Source organism: Diorhabda sublineata, chromosome 4 (assembly GCF_026230105.1).
Source record: "Diorhabda sublineata isolate icDioSubl1.1 chromosome 4, icDioSubl1.1, whole genome shotgun sequence".
NCBI classification, from domain to species: Eukaryota; Metazoa; Arthropoda; class Insecta; order Coleoptera; family Chrysomelidae; genus Diorhabda; species Diorhabda sublineata.
The window spans coordinates 38573266-38592451 of record NC_079477.1 but is presented as its reverse complement, the minus strand read 5'-3'; the positions used below and the strand labels follow the sequence as shown (position 1 = coordinate 38592451).

General features: G+C 33.0%; 1 protein-coding gene across 2 annotated transcripts in view; it reads right to left on the bottom strand.

Annotated features, from left to right (window-relative positions):
* The window catches only part of LOC130443441 (octopamine receptor beta-2R), a 158330-nt gene that overhangs the window by 26402 nt on the left and 112742 nt on the right, over positions 1 to 19186 (bottom strand). For both annotated transcript variants that reach the window (XM_056778063.1, XM_056778064.1), the window contains one exon: positions 248 to 294. The gene's annotated coding sequence lies outside the window, so the exon portion shown is untranslated. The remainder of the gene's footprint in view (positions 1 to 247; positions 295 to 19186) is intronic.

Sequence of the window (19186 nt, the reverse complement as noted above, 5' to 3'; positions counted from 1 at the left end):
TTCCAGTACCATATGAAAATTTTTCATTGCAAATTGAATCGCATTGTTTTAATGACCTTGCTGTATCTGGCAACGATAGCTTAGTAATCGAAACAAACGTTAGACATTGTAATTGTGAGTGATAATGTGGTAATATGATCAGTGTATTCAGTATTGAAGATTGAGCTGCTTGAAAAGTTTTGTTGTGCTTTGAGCGCATTTGTATGGATGAAGGGGAAGAAAAAAATAGCGATTTTTGAAAACTTACCTTCAATTCCATATTTCTAGTACAAAACCAGCTCCATATCACTGGCCCTACAACAAAATATGAGTTTAATACTATAATTGGTATAGAGATTGGGATTATTCATTCTGGCAATTTAAGCAATTAAGGATCCTGTTAATAAACAGTTCTCAATACGACGGTGTTCCTCAAGAATGTGTTCTAGTACAATTTTGATGATCTTTGCTAACAACCAATTATGTTAGTATATCCAATAAAATGGTGAACGAATGTTTTTGGTGAATCAGTTCAGACACCAATTTTAAAAATAGCAATTTTCTTGGACAATTTGTAATAAAATGTCGAATAGAGTTTCTCCTACCCTCTTCATTGAAAGTAAGTAGAAGCACGACGAATATTATTTTTTATGATATGATATGATAGTTATCTCAAATAATCTTGAAATTATTGTTATAATTTTTCGTTACCATAACAATCTTATATACAAACATTATTCAATTCGAAAATTAATACTAAATACTGAATATATATATGAGATGGATTCATACTATCATAAGTCAACAATCTTCTTCATAAGTTAAGGAATATTTAAAATTTATCAGTTGAGAAGCGGCTGGTGAATTCATGGAGAGGCCGTAGCGAGCTCCAAAACTTTCTCCACGTTTATGTGTATAATTTATACACGTACATTCTCAAGTAACATGTGACTATATATTTGCGTATATGTATAATACATACAGGCCAAGGCACTTACGAAAAAAAAGGCTTTTCGTGACAAAATAAAAAAAAACAACGTCATCGTGTGCTAGGGGTTAAATAAAAGTTATGTAAATAAAATTCAACATTATTTGTCTATGCGTTATTTTTTTAAACAATAAAAACACCAAAAAATCGATACAAATTTTATTTTTTTGCATTTTGCGCCGAACTTATGCAAGACTTGTCTCTCTAACTATGGGCAATATTGTAGAGCATTCCGTGGGTCTAATTCACCCAGCGCACATTCACTCCTGTATTTGCCAAACTGTATAACGTTCGAATTTTTATCATAGCGAAATATTTTTTCTAAAACAAAATTATCTCTTGCCGTCTAATATCAGACTTTTATCGTTTTCTTTTTCAAAGAAGGGCAATCAACTTTCGATTACATTCGTGAATGAAACTTTTCTCATAGCACCTTCTGAAATAACTTTCTAATTTCAGAAGTTTAATGAGTATTGTTATTAAATCCCATCTTTCCCATTAAAAATCACTGGAATTATGAGGAGAATGAATAAATTTCTGCTGACTACACTTATACGGTAGAGAGAGAAAGATTCGTTGGGTAGAACTTGGTAGGATAGGGGAAATTTTCATAGGAAGAGGGTTTGTTGTAGTGGGCCCTGATACAGTAATTTTACTGAAAATTCTGTTAACATCGGAGAGACCTGAATCAGAGACGGTACAGTCGGTGGATTCTGGATAATACAATAATCCGACTGTACTGGTCTTACTTATTCTGGTTGCTGCCGATATATCCATGACCGTACCGAAAGAATCAAAAATTGACTGAACACAGTTTAGAATCCAAAAGAAGAGTTTCCTGAAAGCTTTATATTGAATATATCAGGTCTTTTTCAAATTTTTGGATGATAATTACCTAAGTTACTTTCCACTCGGGTGGGAAATTATCCAAGCTTAACGTGACTTTGAATATCATATTTATTATTGTAATGCCTTCTTTTGGAAGCTCCTCTAGGACGCTACCTACGATCATGATCAGACTTCATTGCTTTTCCAGGACTTATTCATTAATGAATGACATCTTCCACAACACCAACTTGATTTTTATGAGGAGATCAAGTGGGTTTGCTGCAGCTCTGTTTGCGTCATATCTGGTCCATTTCATGATTTTCTTTGTTGTTGTTGTTTTCTTCGAATGCAAATGTTTTTTCGCAAAAGCAATGATGTGTAATAATCTCCTGTTATTATACCATCTTTTTGAAGAATTTTGATGAGAACCTTGACACCATGACCATCCAAAAAAATAGCTGTCATCACTTTTCCGGCTGATAACACCGTCTCTACCCTAACTGCAAAACATCGGAAGAAAATCATCGATGCTTTCGTGAAACCATCGATGTTTTGATAACATCGAACCATCGATACTAATCCCTAGTATCTACTATCAAAAATCAACCTATTTCTAAATTTGTATAAGTGTACTATTTGGAAAATAATAATTTTAGATTTAAGCTCTACCCTCTATATATAGACAAGTAACAAAAAATGAATTTTCTGTGCTTTTGATTTCCCAGGGCCATGAAGCGAAACCACGTAAAATATTGGCTAGGAAAAGCATGGTCTGTTTGCGATGAAAACTGTGATTTGTTGGTAACAACTAAACCTCTGACGGGCCATAAAACAAGCTTAAATTTGGAATTATTAAATCCCTACGGATATTTTGCTTTCTAGAAGTTAATTTATCATCGAAGAAATATGGGGTGGTTATCAGCTACTGGTACGGAAATATATATGCATGCCAGAATTCTTCCGGCGAACCGATGTTCGGATAGAGCAATTTGAAACAGAAAGTAATGGAGGAACGTTTCAAAATTAATCAAGACTAATTCGCTAGGTGAATAACAGGTTTACATATATTATAAAGGATGTCCATTTGGCATTAACATTCTGCGCGATAAATTTTTGATCGAAAATTTGGGAGATTTGGGAGCAAATGAATAATTGTATCACAGATTAACCCAATACGAAGTAAATGTTTATTAGGGGTTGAATCACTCTACAGTCTAAAGGTTTATTGTGTCTCCTATCAGAGTTACGTCCATCTGAATCTGCAGCTAACTTTCAGAGTATTAATGTGTTAGTTTCAATGGGATTCGATCTGCTTTTTGCCTATTTTTTCAATGGCGGGGTATTCTAAAGGTTAATGAACTTTTACTCTACATAATCACAACTTTTAAATTCTTGCTAAACCATATTCAATCAGAAAAATGCGACACTGTGCTATTAGGAAGCTGATGAAAAACTTTTCAAGTGCTCGGATATTAATCCATTGAAAATAAAGTTGGAGAATGTATGATTATCGATGAATTATCATGAATTAATAACTTTTACTTCGGATTTACATATATAAAATATATTCACTATCATTTTGAGAGCAAAAGATTGAGTCAAATTGCCAATATTCATCCAGTAACTGCTCTTCAGGAACGACGAAGTCCGTTCGAAAAAGGAATAATTGATACGATGAGGTCTGTGCTAAAGCCCTCTAGGATCCTAGTTAAATGAAAAACCGAGGTGCGGCTAATGACTTCATTAGTTAGAGAAAGGAAATACTCTCCACGCTTCATTCAGAATAAATTTCAAAGATTTTTTTTTGTTATTTCTTCCTTTTTCCATTTTAATCAGAGGAGCGACCTAAAATTCAAATCACGTATTATCTTAGCCCAAGAAAATTCCAAGTTATAATTTATAAATAATTGAACGTTGGATGATTTTATGCTTGAATTGATCTTTATTAGAAGTTATCTCGATTTTTATATTAAAATCTTAAAACAAGCGTTTCCTCACTTGAAGCTAGGTAATGTTAGGTGGCGTCGATTGAAAAAAAAAAAAAAAATTCATAAAATGACTTTCACAGAAAACATGTGATGCCGGGGAACATGTATGCATATATTTTGAAAAAACAACACCATCAGTAATCAACTAACCTTACCTAATCTATAAAATTTTATTTTGATATTTACGATGTTGATCAATGTAATTACGCAAATTGTATATGTCATATTTTGATTGAGACCTCAAAACTTTGGAAGAAGACAGTTTTGGATTTATTTGGATTTTATTGTATCTTGACGTTTATCTTAGAAGCATTATCAAAAGACTCATAATCAAAATGGTTAGCAATAGTTGGAAAATGCGATATAAATTCGATAAAATTTTTGTTAATTTCTTTCCTAATAATTTTAAAAAAAATTAGTGCGTCGGAAGAGATGTAATTCAATATTCTTTGAGGTATAAGCCTGGGAACTACTTGTTTTCTCCTTTGAGGAAAGGCAAGCCATCATTTCGAGGGTGGGTTGTGGCAAAATTGAACACCAAAGTGTACAAACTCTAATATATACCGAGCATAAGTTGCCAAAAATTCTTGTATATATGTGTCATATTTCAAGTAATATGAATCCGAGCACTTAATACGAACAAGATAATGAATCAAATTTTTGTACAATACTTTTAATAATTTGTAGATATCGTAGAAACGAATGCCAATTTTTCGAAATAAAAATCAAATGATAATTCGAAATACTTCAAAGAAATATTCGTATATAGAGATGAGAAAATAGTCTAATGAAGCATGAGAAAGTTCGTTTTACTTCAATCCAATTCATTGTAATACTCTCAATTGGTCAGAAAAAGGAAAGGATCAGTTGACTGAGAAATTCACTTTTTAACAATGTTCAATGAAGCGCTGAATATAACGACTCCTTTTTTAAAACAGTCAAAGTAGATGGCCACATGAATAACTACGTTAGCTCTTCTCATGAGATTTTTGATACTCAGATTTCTACTTCATTGGACTGATGAAACTTCCAAGCCTCAATTATCAGATGCATGCAACTGGAAAGGAGTTGTGAAAAGGTTTTTGAATTGTTCAAATGCTTTTTTTATGGAAAATACTTGATATACTTGTGACAAGTTTTTGAGAGATTATCAAAATGATTTTAGGGATAAAATTCTAGAAATGTTGTTAAATATTATCGGCAATACATTTGGAAATCTGTCATTTTGGGAATAATACGTTTGTTGTCTTATCCAACATACCTACAAAGTGAGTTTTTCGTATGGAACGTCTCAATTATCTCAGAAACGGCTTGCATTATATTGTATACTTTTCGCTTTTCGAAATCCTTGAGAAATACTGATTATTTTTCATGCGATATTCTCTATACCTGAATGCCTTAATTTCGAAGTTGTAGCTTTTCTATTCTTGTCCACCACGTAGGCAACGTGGTTCTTTAACTTTAACAGTTATTGATCCTCGATTACTCCCAGGTACTTGAGCTTATTTCATAGATAAATATATGAGATTATAGAGCTCTGCGGAAAGAATTGCTCAATTTGATACTTTCTGCCTCTATTTGTCCTGATTCAGGTTTGCTATAGAAAAATTCTCATTAGACTTTCAAGTGATATGTGATGAAGAATTGAAAGAACTTGCTAAAATGATTATTACGGCGGTAACGTAGATTCTAAGAAAGTACAAAAAGTATTTGTCCTTACAGGATGTGTCTAATAACTATTGGGTGTGTAAGGTACGAGGCTAATGTCAAAATATTTGTAATTCTTGTTGGAACACCCTATACATGAACATCAAAGCAATGTTTCCAACTTTATATCCATTTTAGTTCGCTTCTATTTGACGCAATAGAGTGAGTCTCAAAGTCAAGCATGATGTGTTTGAATACGTTGCAACGAATACTGAACAAACAGAAAACGAGAGTTCACTCAAAGCAAAAACAAGTTTTTCAAAGATGGGAAATGTTACTGACGTACAGTGAACTGAGGAAGCTTTGACAATATATTGTAAACTTTCAAGGAAAAAGTGTACAAACCGAATTTTGATGGTTAACAGTAGAGTATTGAGCGGTTTTAGTTTATTGCTTCCTTCTTAATATCATAAAAAATAATTTGAGGAATGGAAAATCTGTAAGAAAGACATTGTGTATCGTATGGATAAGATTTTTGTCAATAATATAATAACTACTTAATAAAAAATAGAAAGTTTTTGGAGCGGTATTGATTAGAGTCCTTTTTAATAATACAGGATGCTTACAACCATCCAGTGGCTCACAATTGCGAAGAAACTGATTAGTTTCGACGTTATTTTGTCTCATCAGATCAGTTTAACAACCCCTATATATATATATATATATATATATATATATATATATATATATATATATGAAAATATATTAAAGTTAGTTCACTTTAGTGTTTCATTGCCACGTTCCCAATAAGAAACCGCTCATAATATAGCTGGCGAAGACTTATATGGAAAGTGGCAATGGAACACCAAAGTGGACTAACTTTAATATATTTTCTGAGCTTTCGAATACTTATGTTTTCATCGTATGGAAAGTAATTAATTAAGATTAACGCTGGTTTTGGATAGTATTGATGCTTGTATAAATTTCTAAGCTCTAATAGAATCTCATTCATTAAAAATAAATCCTTCAACAATACGGATCTGTGTTCCCATCTACAAATCTGGCAGAGATTTCTTTATCCGCCTGCTGACTGAATATCCATTGTGAGTCGTTTTGTACCATTTGAGGCGGGTAATGGTCAATTGGGTAAAGGATGCCTCGAGCTCAGTCTCCCTAATTGATGCTAATCTTGCGTATTTATGAATTGGTTTGATCCCCCTCATTTTGAAGAGAATGTGACACAAAAGATGCTTTTAGAGAAAACAATGATTACTGTAAGCTAATCTTTTGTTGTAAATTCGTTCAAACAGAGAGGGTTTCTTAGAGAGTCTAATGAGAGTAATATATGAATAAACTGATTTAATCAGTACAAAGGAGTCGTATTTTATAGTACAGGGAGTATTGTGCAAGTAATTTGTGAAATTATTATACTATTAGCGGAATGTGGAACCTATTGGAAATATTCCCATGGTTTTAGTGTAATTCCTAACTAGATGAGTTCCAGAATGTGAAACTATCGTACAATAATGAAGAAATTGAATGGGCAACAAGGTTCAACAATCTGGGAACTTGGTTATGCGAAGACTGGTGATCAAACGTAGAGATCAAGTGCCGGATTGAAAAAGTATGGAATTCAAAAATTTGTTTACGAACTCTGACTTTGACCTCAACATCAGCCACGGTTAAGGAAACACTACAGTGATCATCGAAAACTCAAGGAACAAAAACAAGTGAAGAAGAGGAACCACGGCCAGCAGTGGAAATATAAAGATATAAGAACGGGAACAAGTAAATAAGACGGACCAACTGTGAAATTATTCTGAATAATAATCTCACGATTCGTGGATTTGCCTCTCCTTATACCTGTATTTGAAATTAGTTTATATTTCGATAGCATCATCAGTTTTCAATCAACCGAATATAATTACTTAAAATTTAATCCCGACTATAAGAAAGAGATGCATAGCATTATTTTCGTTGAAATCATTCCAAACTGATGAAATGAGCAATCAAATATCGTAAACACAATTTTGGGAATGTACCGTTGGAAATTAATTCCAAGTAATTAGATCAAGTACCCGAGAGATGATGAAGTCAATTGTATACGGATGACAAAGAATCAATTTCCGTTAGCAAATCGTGTTTTGTGAAGGATTGTCAGTGCTTTTCGAAGGAAAATATGTTTATCTTTTTTCTACAGTGAATTTATATTGAAAATAGAACAAAACCTGATGCTTCTACGATTACTTTGTTCGAATAAATTGTTCAGGAAATTTCGTTAAAACGCGAGTTTTCGCTTTTGAGCGTTACATATACATAATAAGTTTATACGAGAAAGGAAGTTAAATCAGAGAATTTGATAGTCCTTCTATTTTCAATCCTATACGAACAAGTATTATGCAGTGGATGATCATTAAAAAAATCCTTGGAAATTGTATTTATCCTTGCTCCTACTCCTCATGCAGTGTGTTTTATTGAGGACTGTTCATTTGCATAAAATACGATTTAACCTAGGAAACCTGAATAAAACATTGTTCGCTACCGAGATACAGAGTATTTAATTACAAATATACTAAAATGATTTCAGTCTTTTGTTTTATCTTCTTCCAAAATCTGGTCCACTAAAGGTATACAGATATCTGTAAAGAACCTGCGATCTTCATCTCACTTCTCCGATCATTAAGCAGTGTTAACAACATTTTCGGTAGAGTCCAATATTATTCCTGAAAATTATGAGGTATCTTTTCATCCAATCCTTTTCCCTTCATATCTCCCTGATGCTTATGCTAATTTACATAGTTTCTTCTTTATGTCTGTAATTTTAGCATAGCTTCGCAGGACAATTAATGATATCAAAAATAAATACGGCATCTGGAACTGATGAACTCACATTAAAAATGTTTTCGAGTCTGCCTGATTGCACACTAAATCACTTTACCACTTTAATTAACGTTTTATTTCAAAATGGCACTTTTCCCAATTGCCTTAAGACGGCTATAATCATACCTCTGCATAAAATATGAGATAAAAATCAAGCATCGTTTCGTAGGCCTGCTCTGGGCTCGAAGTAAATTTTATCGCTAAAACTTTCCACAGGGCCCAGAGCTTGAGGTGTTGATGCTTTATATACATCTATATTATAGGAAAATTACTATTGAGCTGTTATTTGGTACGGCAATGGTAAATATAACAAAAAAGAAAATATAGTGATTAGTGATTTTTAAATTGGTGTAGCAAAGAAGTTACTGAAGAAAAATGTTGCTTATCAAGAGACGCCCGAACCAAAAAAACCCATTGCCCGGTGAAAAAATTAGGTCTAGGTCGAAAGGTGAGAAGAGATGGTGTAGGATACAGTGAAAAATATTATTGGAAAATCCGATGTAAGAAATGTGACGACTTATTGCAGAGTTTGTTTTGGGAAACCACATTATTGGAAACCTAAGTAATTCAGATTGTAACAACGATTTTTTAATGGTAATGTAAAAGTAACAAACGTTATTAAATTTAACACGTAAACTGTCATGGGTGATCAACCTTATCCCCCATTTTGCGACCAAAAAAATGGAATTCAATACGGCCATGGGGGATCGATGTTATCCGACATATCAAAAAATATTTCTGGCCGCGTCGGATAACATTGATGCGACATTTCAATGCAAATGATATGGGATGTTATTGAGTATATTTTAGGCAATATACTTAGTTTTGGAATCAGATGTTGTCACATATTTTTAAATAGAAAAATGATAGATCCATAATCAATGTTTGGAAGCACACTTATTTAGAATGAATGCAACATCAAAATCAAAGAAACATTTCAAATATAAGCTTTGTTAATATCCAAAAGAACATTTATTTAGAATATGCAACGTGAAAATCGAAAAAACATTTGGAACACAAAATTTTTGGCATATATAACAGCGAAATTTAGTCTTTGGTGTTCTGTTTTTTGCAAATTGACTACCAGATTCTAATGAAATTTTAGTATAACATCCGCTACATGATCTCTTCTTCTCAAAGTCGTCCAGGATGTGGCAAGGCACTTGTTCTTCTTCATACTGTGGGATTTTTTCACATGATTACTTCTCGGAATTTGGTAATGGACATTTTATTTTCAGTAACTTGCTAATGTAAGACGTAGGCATTAAATAATATCGATCCAACAACCAACTCTATAGCTATTTTCGATACCACTGAATACCACCGCGGCGCCGAGATGATTTGTAGGATTTCATTTGGTCGGACAAATCAATATAAGCCTTATGTTTATTGTACTCAATAACACTTTTTGGTTTTGTTGTTTCTCCTGATCTTTTCTTTATGGTAACCATTTCGGGAACAAATTTTGTATTTAGCATCAAAAATTCCGTTATTATTCTCTTTAGCAATGTGTTCTCCTCGTTTTAGATTTTTCTGGGTAACAATTTTTGAATTGTTCTTTCTGTTGCTCCTTACAGTACCCAATAAGTAGTTTTTTTTGGAGTAATGTCTCTACTGATATATAGTAGTTATCAACAATTGTTCTACCTTGATTTAGTTAACAGTTGACTTCAAGACGACGTTAGAAGGCACAGTTTGTTCTTGATTTGGATTTCTTTTTTGTCCGCGATAAATGGAAGGATCATAAAGGTAACCATTTTCCAAACATGGCTGGAAAAGTGTTATTCCAAATTTATGGCGCTTGTTGGAAATATTTTGCTTGAATTTTAACCTGTATTTGAAAGGCACTATAGGTTTCTATACATATAAATTTGCCTGGAACAATTGGAGTGAAGTTATTTTGTACAATCTGTCACCTTCTGGAACATTTTGGTTATTTGTAAAACGCCATGTCTTCAATAACACCGATTTCTTGGCATGATAGTTCTTAGAAAATTAGTATCAGAGGTTATGGAAGCCATTTGAATCAAACCCATAAGCTTAATACACCCAGGAAATTTTTCCATTTCTTCACGACTGGTTCCCTTCCAATAATGAATACGAGCTCTCAATTTTGCCGATTGAAGCTTCTATTGTTCGGCATATAAATCAGTTTGTTCCACAAAGAAATCAAATAATTCGTTAGTACATATCAATGTACTTCTTCTATAATATCATCTACATTATCAGTTGGCGGTGGGAGTGATTGAAACTTGGAAACGGAATTGGATACTTCTGGAAAAACTACACGCTTCGCTGAAGTACTTCGAACACTCACTGTTTGAACTGCAACTTTCGGTGAAACGGAAAATCTAATTTTCTTCTTCGAGCTTTCGGGATCTTCTTCTGAACTAGATAATTCACTATCCGATGGTTGTTATTCATGGTGGAGATGCGCATTTCCCTCCTTTTCGGATAAAAAAGAAACTAGAAAGTGTACTGCAAGTTTTTAAGAATGGAAAGTACTCAGTTCTATTGATAAATTATTTCTAATTAAGAAAATGTATTCAATAGATGTGGAAAATTGTTATCTGAAACAATATTTTTCCAGTGATAGGATAAATTCCATTAGATATGATAGTTTTTTAGTTTCCTTTTACTTTTTGTTCCACATTTCTATTGCGTATAATGTTTTTTGTTTAGAACGAATAAATTCCAATCTATTTTATATTTCAGATGAGCCAGCTAGTTCTTCTAATGAATTCAGTCAACGTTTCCAAACTTTGGATTTCGTGAACTATTCTTATCACGTTCAACCCCTCTTTTTTTCCACGATGTTAGAATAGAAAGGAAATGGATTTACAGGTGGTGAGTTCGTTTTCAGGCGGAAAAAATGAATGTCAGTAACAAATCCCATTTTTAACTATAGAAATCATTGAAAGGAGTTTAAAAAATATTATTAATAGCCTACATTCTCAGCATCGGAGAAGCTCTAAGCTAAAAGACGGCTGAATATATAAAAAATATCTTATTAAAAAAATTAATTCACCATACAGGTTTTCTCTGTATAATTTTCGACATTCGAAATATCTGAAATGAGAACAAATAGAACTAAGCTGTGGAAGTTTGGGAATTTTACCCAAAAATTTGGATAGAATGTCTCTACAGACTTTTTATTACTTCCGATTTTCATTTTTCCAAAGTTTCATTCTTAAATTTCTTACCTACGCAAACTTATATGCATATTCCGACTTTTCCATCGCACGGACATTTGTCTGTAGTGTCTATTTTGCACAGACAAAATTCTATAGAATTTTATGGAAGTTTGTATCGTGTGGACACACCATAAGACCCGCCAAACTTATATTTTTGATACTTTGTATCCGGGATAGGTAAATAATACCAGCTCAGTGGTGCAGAAGTCTTTCGCATAATGATAATAAAATATCAAAATGCAAAAAAGAATGCAAACTGTACTATAATCCGGAGAACAAATTGAAATATTTGTCACTGTAAACATTCGATTGCCCCGGTATATTAGTTTGCGGCTGGAATTCTCAACTTAATGTAGTCTTCGTACGTTGAAATGAAGAATTTTTTTGAAGAAAAGTAAAGTTTATTGGGAACAATCATTTTCATCTGCACCAAATAAGTCATGAAATAAGTTAATAATCTAGGCGTTATCGATTCATCAAAAAGTCTGAAAGAGGAAGGAATTGAACAAACGTGAGAAAATGCCAAAATCAATATGGTATTAGTCAAATTGAATCGAGAGCTGAATAATATTCAAATGAGCCTTGATTACGCATTCAGTCCATTTCCACAACACTGTCCGTAATACAAAATCCAACGAATGGCACTTAAATGTAGTCAACCTGCCAAATTGCAGCATGTTTAGTTGCAACAACATGAAAGAACAGTTTAATTACGTTCATACAATTACTTAAATCTTTGCTGTGATATATATAGTAAACATAAGAGGTGCGTCGAATATATAGCAGGATATAATTTCCTCTTTGAACCCCTTAACAATTCCAACACGTTTTTCACGAAACTCTATTTTATATTTACAATTGGAAATTGCAAATTACGTTGACGGATATTTTTCACCGAAATTGTGAAAATCGAAAAATTGGAGTATCGAGTCATCATCAAGTACTACCTGTATTTAAAAGGGTTAAGAGGTAAGCAGATTTACGAAGATATGCCTAATACCCTTTACCTACATACTCCACGTTTATAATTAGTTAAGAGCTCAATATTTCACAATGCAAAAAGGATGCACAATCACTTGCCAATTGAAATCAAATCGATATCATTTTTTCCTGTATTCCGCGATAATTTGAGCTGCCTTCCACTCTATAAACGACTAATAATAATAATATTCAATTCAGATTTTACAAGCTTTTGTATACAAATTGTAACAATTTTTTGAAAATAAACCATTTCTCTCTCTCTCTCTCTCTCTCTCTCTATGACGGATCATTCAAATTTAGTTTTATCATTTGATAGGAAATAATACATCAATCCCATCATCAACAAAAAATATGTTAAGAACCTGTTTTTTTTTAGATTAAGCATAAAGTTTTATGACGGTTTCGATTTTGTCAACAAACCCATTTCCATGTAGATACTAAACTATTAAAAGTTATTGGTGTTTCCCTGTTTCGCCGTCCTTCTAGACGTTATCCACGACATGTTTATCAATAAATGATGAGACAGTTGAAAACTACGGGAGCCAGCACTAAATTTCGGAGTAATAGGTGGGAAACTTGAAACTATCCACGAAGGTACAGAATAATGAGTGAAACTAGGAAATTGAAATTTTAATGATAATGGGAGGGATATTGCAGTGTACTCATTCAAAATAACTGATTACAACAAGAATTTAGAACTGGTATGATGTTGGATATCAGATAGTGGCTGAAAAGGAGAATATGCTAGAATATTTCAGAGATAAAAAAAGAACAACGAATCACATTGACGACCTCTTCTATTTTCATTTTGCAACTTATAGAAAACAAAGTGAAGATTATCTTATAAATTACGTTTCATCACTGGTCATGAAATTCGGCTCCATTTCTGTATAATGTTGCCAAACACTCGATGGAAACATCTTCACGAAGCTGTTTTTATTCTATTATGAGCAAACGCGGCACCCATCTCGCACACACCTTTTTAATGTCCAAATTTTTATTTGATATACGATGTACCGGACTTCTTGAAATGCCTACTGTGTACACTAGCTCACGCATTTCCAGTCGACAATCATCCGGTACCGCTTTGTAAATTTTCTTCAATATTTCTTGAGTCGTCATCTCATTTGGTCGACCGTTGCGATGTTGTAAGGCCTCGTTAAAACTCGGCTACACAATATTTCACTCAACGAAGAAGCTGGTTCAGCTTAACGATGACTAATTTTTTACATGTTTCCAAATTAATTGGAAACTTTCACTATTGATGGATCCTAAACAACAAGATGTCTCTAGGTCAGACCAGGTACTTCTGGGACCATCCTCCTATGCATTATATATTATATCTTGATGATATAGAGAGGCTGCGCTCTTCTAAGGAAGAATCTGACAACAAAACGTTGCTCATGTACAGAATTGCACATAATTTGATCCTCCCTAAAACACGCTATGGTAGGGGTCGGAACTGTGCAGATATTGATTAACTAAATTAGGGGAAATTAGGTTGTGTACTCAGAGATTATACATGAATATTTTCTACGAACGCGTTCGTCATCTAGTTCATGTCAGTTTGAACATGAGAAAAATTGCTGTAACATGGATCCCCAAATGTTTGAATGTTGACTAAAAGCGTGCAAGCGTAGAAGCATCGCGTTAGATCTGTAGAAACCGAATTGTTTCTATGGATGAGACTTGGGAACATTTCTACGATCCAGAAACAAAGCAACAATCGATGGAATGGCGACACTCTGGTTCTCCAAGACATAAGAAGTTTCGAGTTCGAAAATCTGCTGGAAAAGTTCTTGCTCCAGTTTTTTGGGATTTTCATGGAGTAATCATGATTGATTTTTTTGGATAAGGGTAAAACAATAGCTGGAAATTACTATTCGACATTACTGATTACTTTACGGGAGAAAATTGAAGAGAAAAGTTGCGGAACTTAACCTAACCCTATTTCGAAAAAAAATTGTGTCAAATTTCTACTAATTTAACAACATAAAATAGGTACGTAATTCTGCGATAAATTCAATAAATAACAAGTACTGGAATAAATAACGAAGAACTTGTTGAATATATAATCAAGTTTCTTGAACTAGAGGTTCCTTTTCGAAGTGCTGGTCTAATTTGTGCGCCAGTGGGACAATATTAATACTAGATTCCTTTGGGAGAATGGCGCCCTCACTCTCTACTATTCTCGTAAGCTATATATTACTTTCGGACGATTATTCTACCAGAGCACGAAATTTGTTATTCAACTCCAGGGATGCGTTTGTTTAACAAAACTAAAAGGTCATGTATGTGTTATTACTAGACATTATACCTAAAGAGCCGTTGAATTTTATACTAAAGAGGATGATAAACATTTTGGTCAGTTCTGAACACCAATAATTGAATAGCTCTCGTATAGTCTAGATCGTGAATAAGTGTGTTGTATCAACTTATAGGTACATTATGGATATAAGAGTATTGAAAAATAAGATACAATTGGAAGTATCTCTTACTCAATATACATCTTTTCACGCCTCTTTATTCAACAGCATTTTTCCTACTGTATCTCTCACTATGTCAATTGTTCTTAGTCTTCTTATCAATAGTTCTTACATATCCTAACCGTATTGCATTTACCAGAATACATTACCTAGTATTACCTGACCCAACGATTTTATCTTCAATTTAGCAGTTGTAAGTTGAGTCAGAACTTCGACAAAGAAAACAAACGAAATAGTGGAAAAAACAGACCAGAAAATAAATCCCGTGCGTAACCAAGAAATAAGCGAAGCAATTTTCTCACCTCCTACAGAACCCAGAAGATACCCCAACGTTTCTAGCACTGGGTTCTACTCATTCGCTTCCTAAGAGTTCCTAGACGGATGTTATCAATTAGACAGACCTATCTCGTGCCTTCCCACTTCATATAACATACTTACAGCTTGTATAACTAATAGAATTTATAGAAGCTTTAAACGGATGGCTTATTTGAGGAAATCTCTTTCCAGATACACGAATAACTGATCCGCGTTTCCTAGGAGAAGAGAAAAAAAACATAATAACAAAACAAACCAAAAGAAAAAGAAGCCTAACTCATCTATATTTTCCATCCAAAAACCTGAAGATAGCTTACCAAATACTAAGAACATCGATGATGAGTATGAAAAAATGAATCAACTGCCAAAAATAACTAGGATAACCATTATAAAAACAAATAGAATCATTGGAAACCTTCTAAAGTCGAATATGAAGAAGCAGGGAATCAAACTAACATTGACCATCACAACATACTGAACAGAAAAATGACATCATGAAAGCTTCAAGGATTGAAATGGCATACCTTCAAAAATGATCAAACTATAGGATTGTGTAGAGCATTCCAGCATTCACCTCGCAGCTCATTGATCATTCCCAATAAGATGAGAATTTTCTATATGAAAATAATTACTAACCAAGATTTTTGCAACAAGTTTTGTATAAACTAGAGACTTGCCATTTCTTAGAAGCCATAATTACTGAAATAAAGTTTATGCTATCAAAGACAAATCACACATCGTATCCTTCTCTATAGCGGCCAATAACATGTCTTTTGTCGGTCTCGGTAGAGAGAATTAACTTGTACATTTAACCGAATAATATTAAAGGTTAAGAATAGGTGGCCAATAGGTTAATAGTTTATCAGCGATTCAACCGTAGCAAATATGTAACCATAAAAAATAAAAATTCACATTTTACAGAGTTTAAACTCCAGAGAAGAAGATCCACAAAGCGGTACTGGATGATCGTGGATTGAAAGTGCGCGAGCTAGCAGATATAGTAGGTATGTATATCAAAAAGTTTCAAGTTGTTAATAAGTTAGAAATTGGGTATGTTGTATACTTAAAAATCAGTAACGACATTAACAGTAATGATATCACAGACTGGATAGGGAAAAATGTTGGAAATAACTGCAGATAAAACTTGATAAAGATTGGAAATACGATGAGCAATTTGCAGTTTAAAAAAAATCAGGAAACCTCCTACTAAATTTATCAAGTCTTACTTCACGATATGTAGAACCACGTTTAATTATTACGGGTCAACAATGGGAATGGGTATGGTTATATACTGATTCAATTTGAAAGCTCCGCCCCATAATAGTTTCTAACATAAATGTGTTAAACCAAATTTTCGATAGAGTGATAATGTCTATTATATTTTCTTATTTGCTCCGTGATTCCATCAATTTTTCTTGCACGATCATTTCTTAACATTGTGTACCTTGTTTTTTAAAAATACCGTACAGTTAATCAATGTTTCAGCTGAATTTTTATAAATTAGAAAATGTTTTTCCGTTTTGAATTCGATTCGGTTAGAGAAGAACAAATAAATGAAATATTTATGAAATAAATAAATCAACAGTGGTTTGTAATTCCACAGAATGTTATTACATAAGTTGGAAAGTAACTTGACAGGTTTTTAAACAAGTTTTATTCCATTAATGAAGAGAAAGAACTTGAAAAGTGTCAGATTTCTTATTCCTCGCTAATTTTTTTGTTCCATTCCCTCGCACAAGTTTCCTAATTACCTTCTACGCTTGGCGTTAAGCGAGTAGGAGATTATTGAACAAGAACTGCCGAAAGTTTCGTTAGAAGAATCAAATTAACTACTAACGAAAGTTACACATTTTTTACAGATGCATGGATATATTTTTTCGGATTTTATTAATAACCGAAGATGCACAATGTAACTGTTGTTCTGAATTTGGTTGATAATACCACGTTTGATTCTGTCTGTCTGTCTGTCTTTAATTTATTAGAATAAACAGCTTTTATCGAAATTGAAAACCAATAATCTAGTGTGTGTTTTAACCCTAAGTGGCAGTAATCAACCAGTGATAACGAAAAATCACAATCTCTTTCGATCTGGTTTCGTTGCGAGAGATTTTTCAGAACATGTCCTGATTGCCGTAAATTAACCAGGGACAGAGTCGGTCTTAGAAAATTCTCTAAAGCATATGAAGATGACAGATTAAATTTTAGACGATGGAATGATAAATCCATCACAAAAAACCTATCCCAACATACCAGCCACCCATAAATACCCTACTAAGGAACAAGCTATCATCCTTACACCAATTTACTATTATTTATCATCTGAATTGAGCTTTTTAAAATTATGATTCACCTGTATTGGCATATAAACATCTGTTTTGAACAAAAACTGAATCAATTCAATTGATATTGACCTAGAAAATTACGTTTTACCATCTGTATCCTATAGGATACATTGCCAATTCGGCTAATGCTTTGAAAATTATGATTTAGGAGAAAAAAATCATTACTTCAATAACTATAGTAAATTTACGTGTTATTTTTTCAAAAATCATATTCATTCCAAACAATGGAGTATAATTTAAAAATTTATTCAACTAAATTGAAAATTTATTTAGTTTTATTATTTCGGTTTTAATTTTATTTAGGATTTTGTTAGCATTTTTGTCTTCTGAACTTCATTTTTTTTCTTATTCAGAGTAAAAATTTTACTTCAAGAGCTGGTTATATTCTTTCATTACTTCCTAAGCCAAAGGCGGACTCTGGAGATGAGGAAGAAAATGAAGAAAATTTTGAGAGTGAAGATGTATTACTTCAGGCAACAAGCAAATTTTTAGATGTATACGTTGAAGATCGTTTTGAGGCAGAGGTTGCATCACAAGCTCCAGAAGTGTCAAAGGATGAGACAATTACGGACCGGTCATTACTTCCGCCTTCAAACTTAAGCCAGCTTATTTGGCAATGTATCCTACAAGATAGAAATTGCATATCTCATCCAAAAATGAACCAAAATTTTTCAAACTTTAGAATTAGCCAAATTAAGGGTTGGAGATAGAATTTACAGAGCTTATAACAATGAAGGAGATCCAAGGAAACATTCACAAGATTAAGACAGGAAACTGCATCACTGTCTCAAGTTCCTTTAAGGGAAGAACTATGATGATAGTTAAACTGAACTGAAGTAGAATACAAGCATTGTATTACTTTGAGTAACGGTTTTAGTTTTATTAAAATCAATGAAGATTGGACTCTTTATTTGATGAACTCGATGTTGGTGATGAGGAAATTCTCAGCATTGCCTCATTGAGTCACATGTAACAACTACTTCAAATCGGTCATTGTCTCCGATGATCTTTACGATCTCTTCATCTGTCGCGGTAATAAGAGAGGTTTATGATAATCCTTTACCAGTTTCATAAAAATTTTGGTTTTCAGTTGTGAATTTTTCGAAATTCATTTTCAAATCTGTATCCTTCCAAGTCACTGCATCTTTTTTTAGATTCGACTCTTTGTATTCTTTGAAAAGCTTAATCAGAAGCACCACCTCATCTTCAGCAAAGTTCCATAAGCTTTTTTTTAAAGAATTAAAATATAAAACCAAAACAAGCGATTTGTTGTCTTTCGAAGAAGCTGGATTATATGTATGTGCTTGACTATCGCCAAAAAATGATGGTTCGACTGTGATCTTTAAAACAGAAAACATTCTTTTATTATTGGTTTAAACGGTAGTTCAATTCACGATTTAATCCTCAGTTTTACCTTGTACTGTGAAATAATGTTAGAAAATTGATATATTTTTGAAATAAATAATTGAATGGTTCAAGTTTACAAATGCGATATGACAATTGGCTTGAACACTTCAAAAGGTTAAAAAAATGATTCGTATTGAAATTTATACATTAC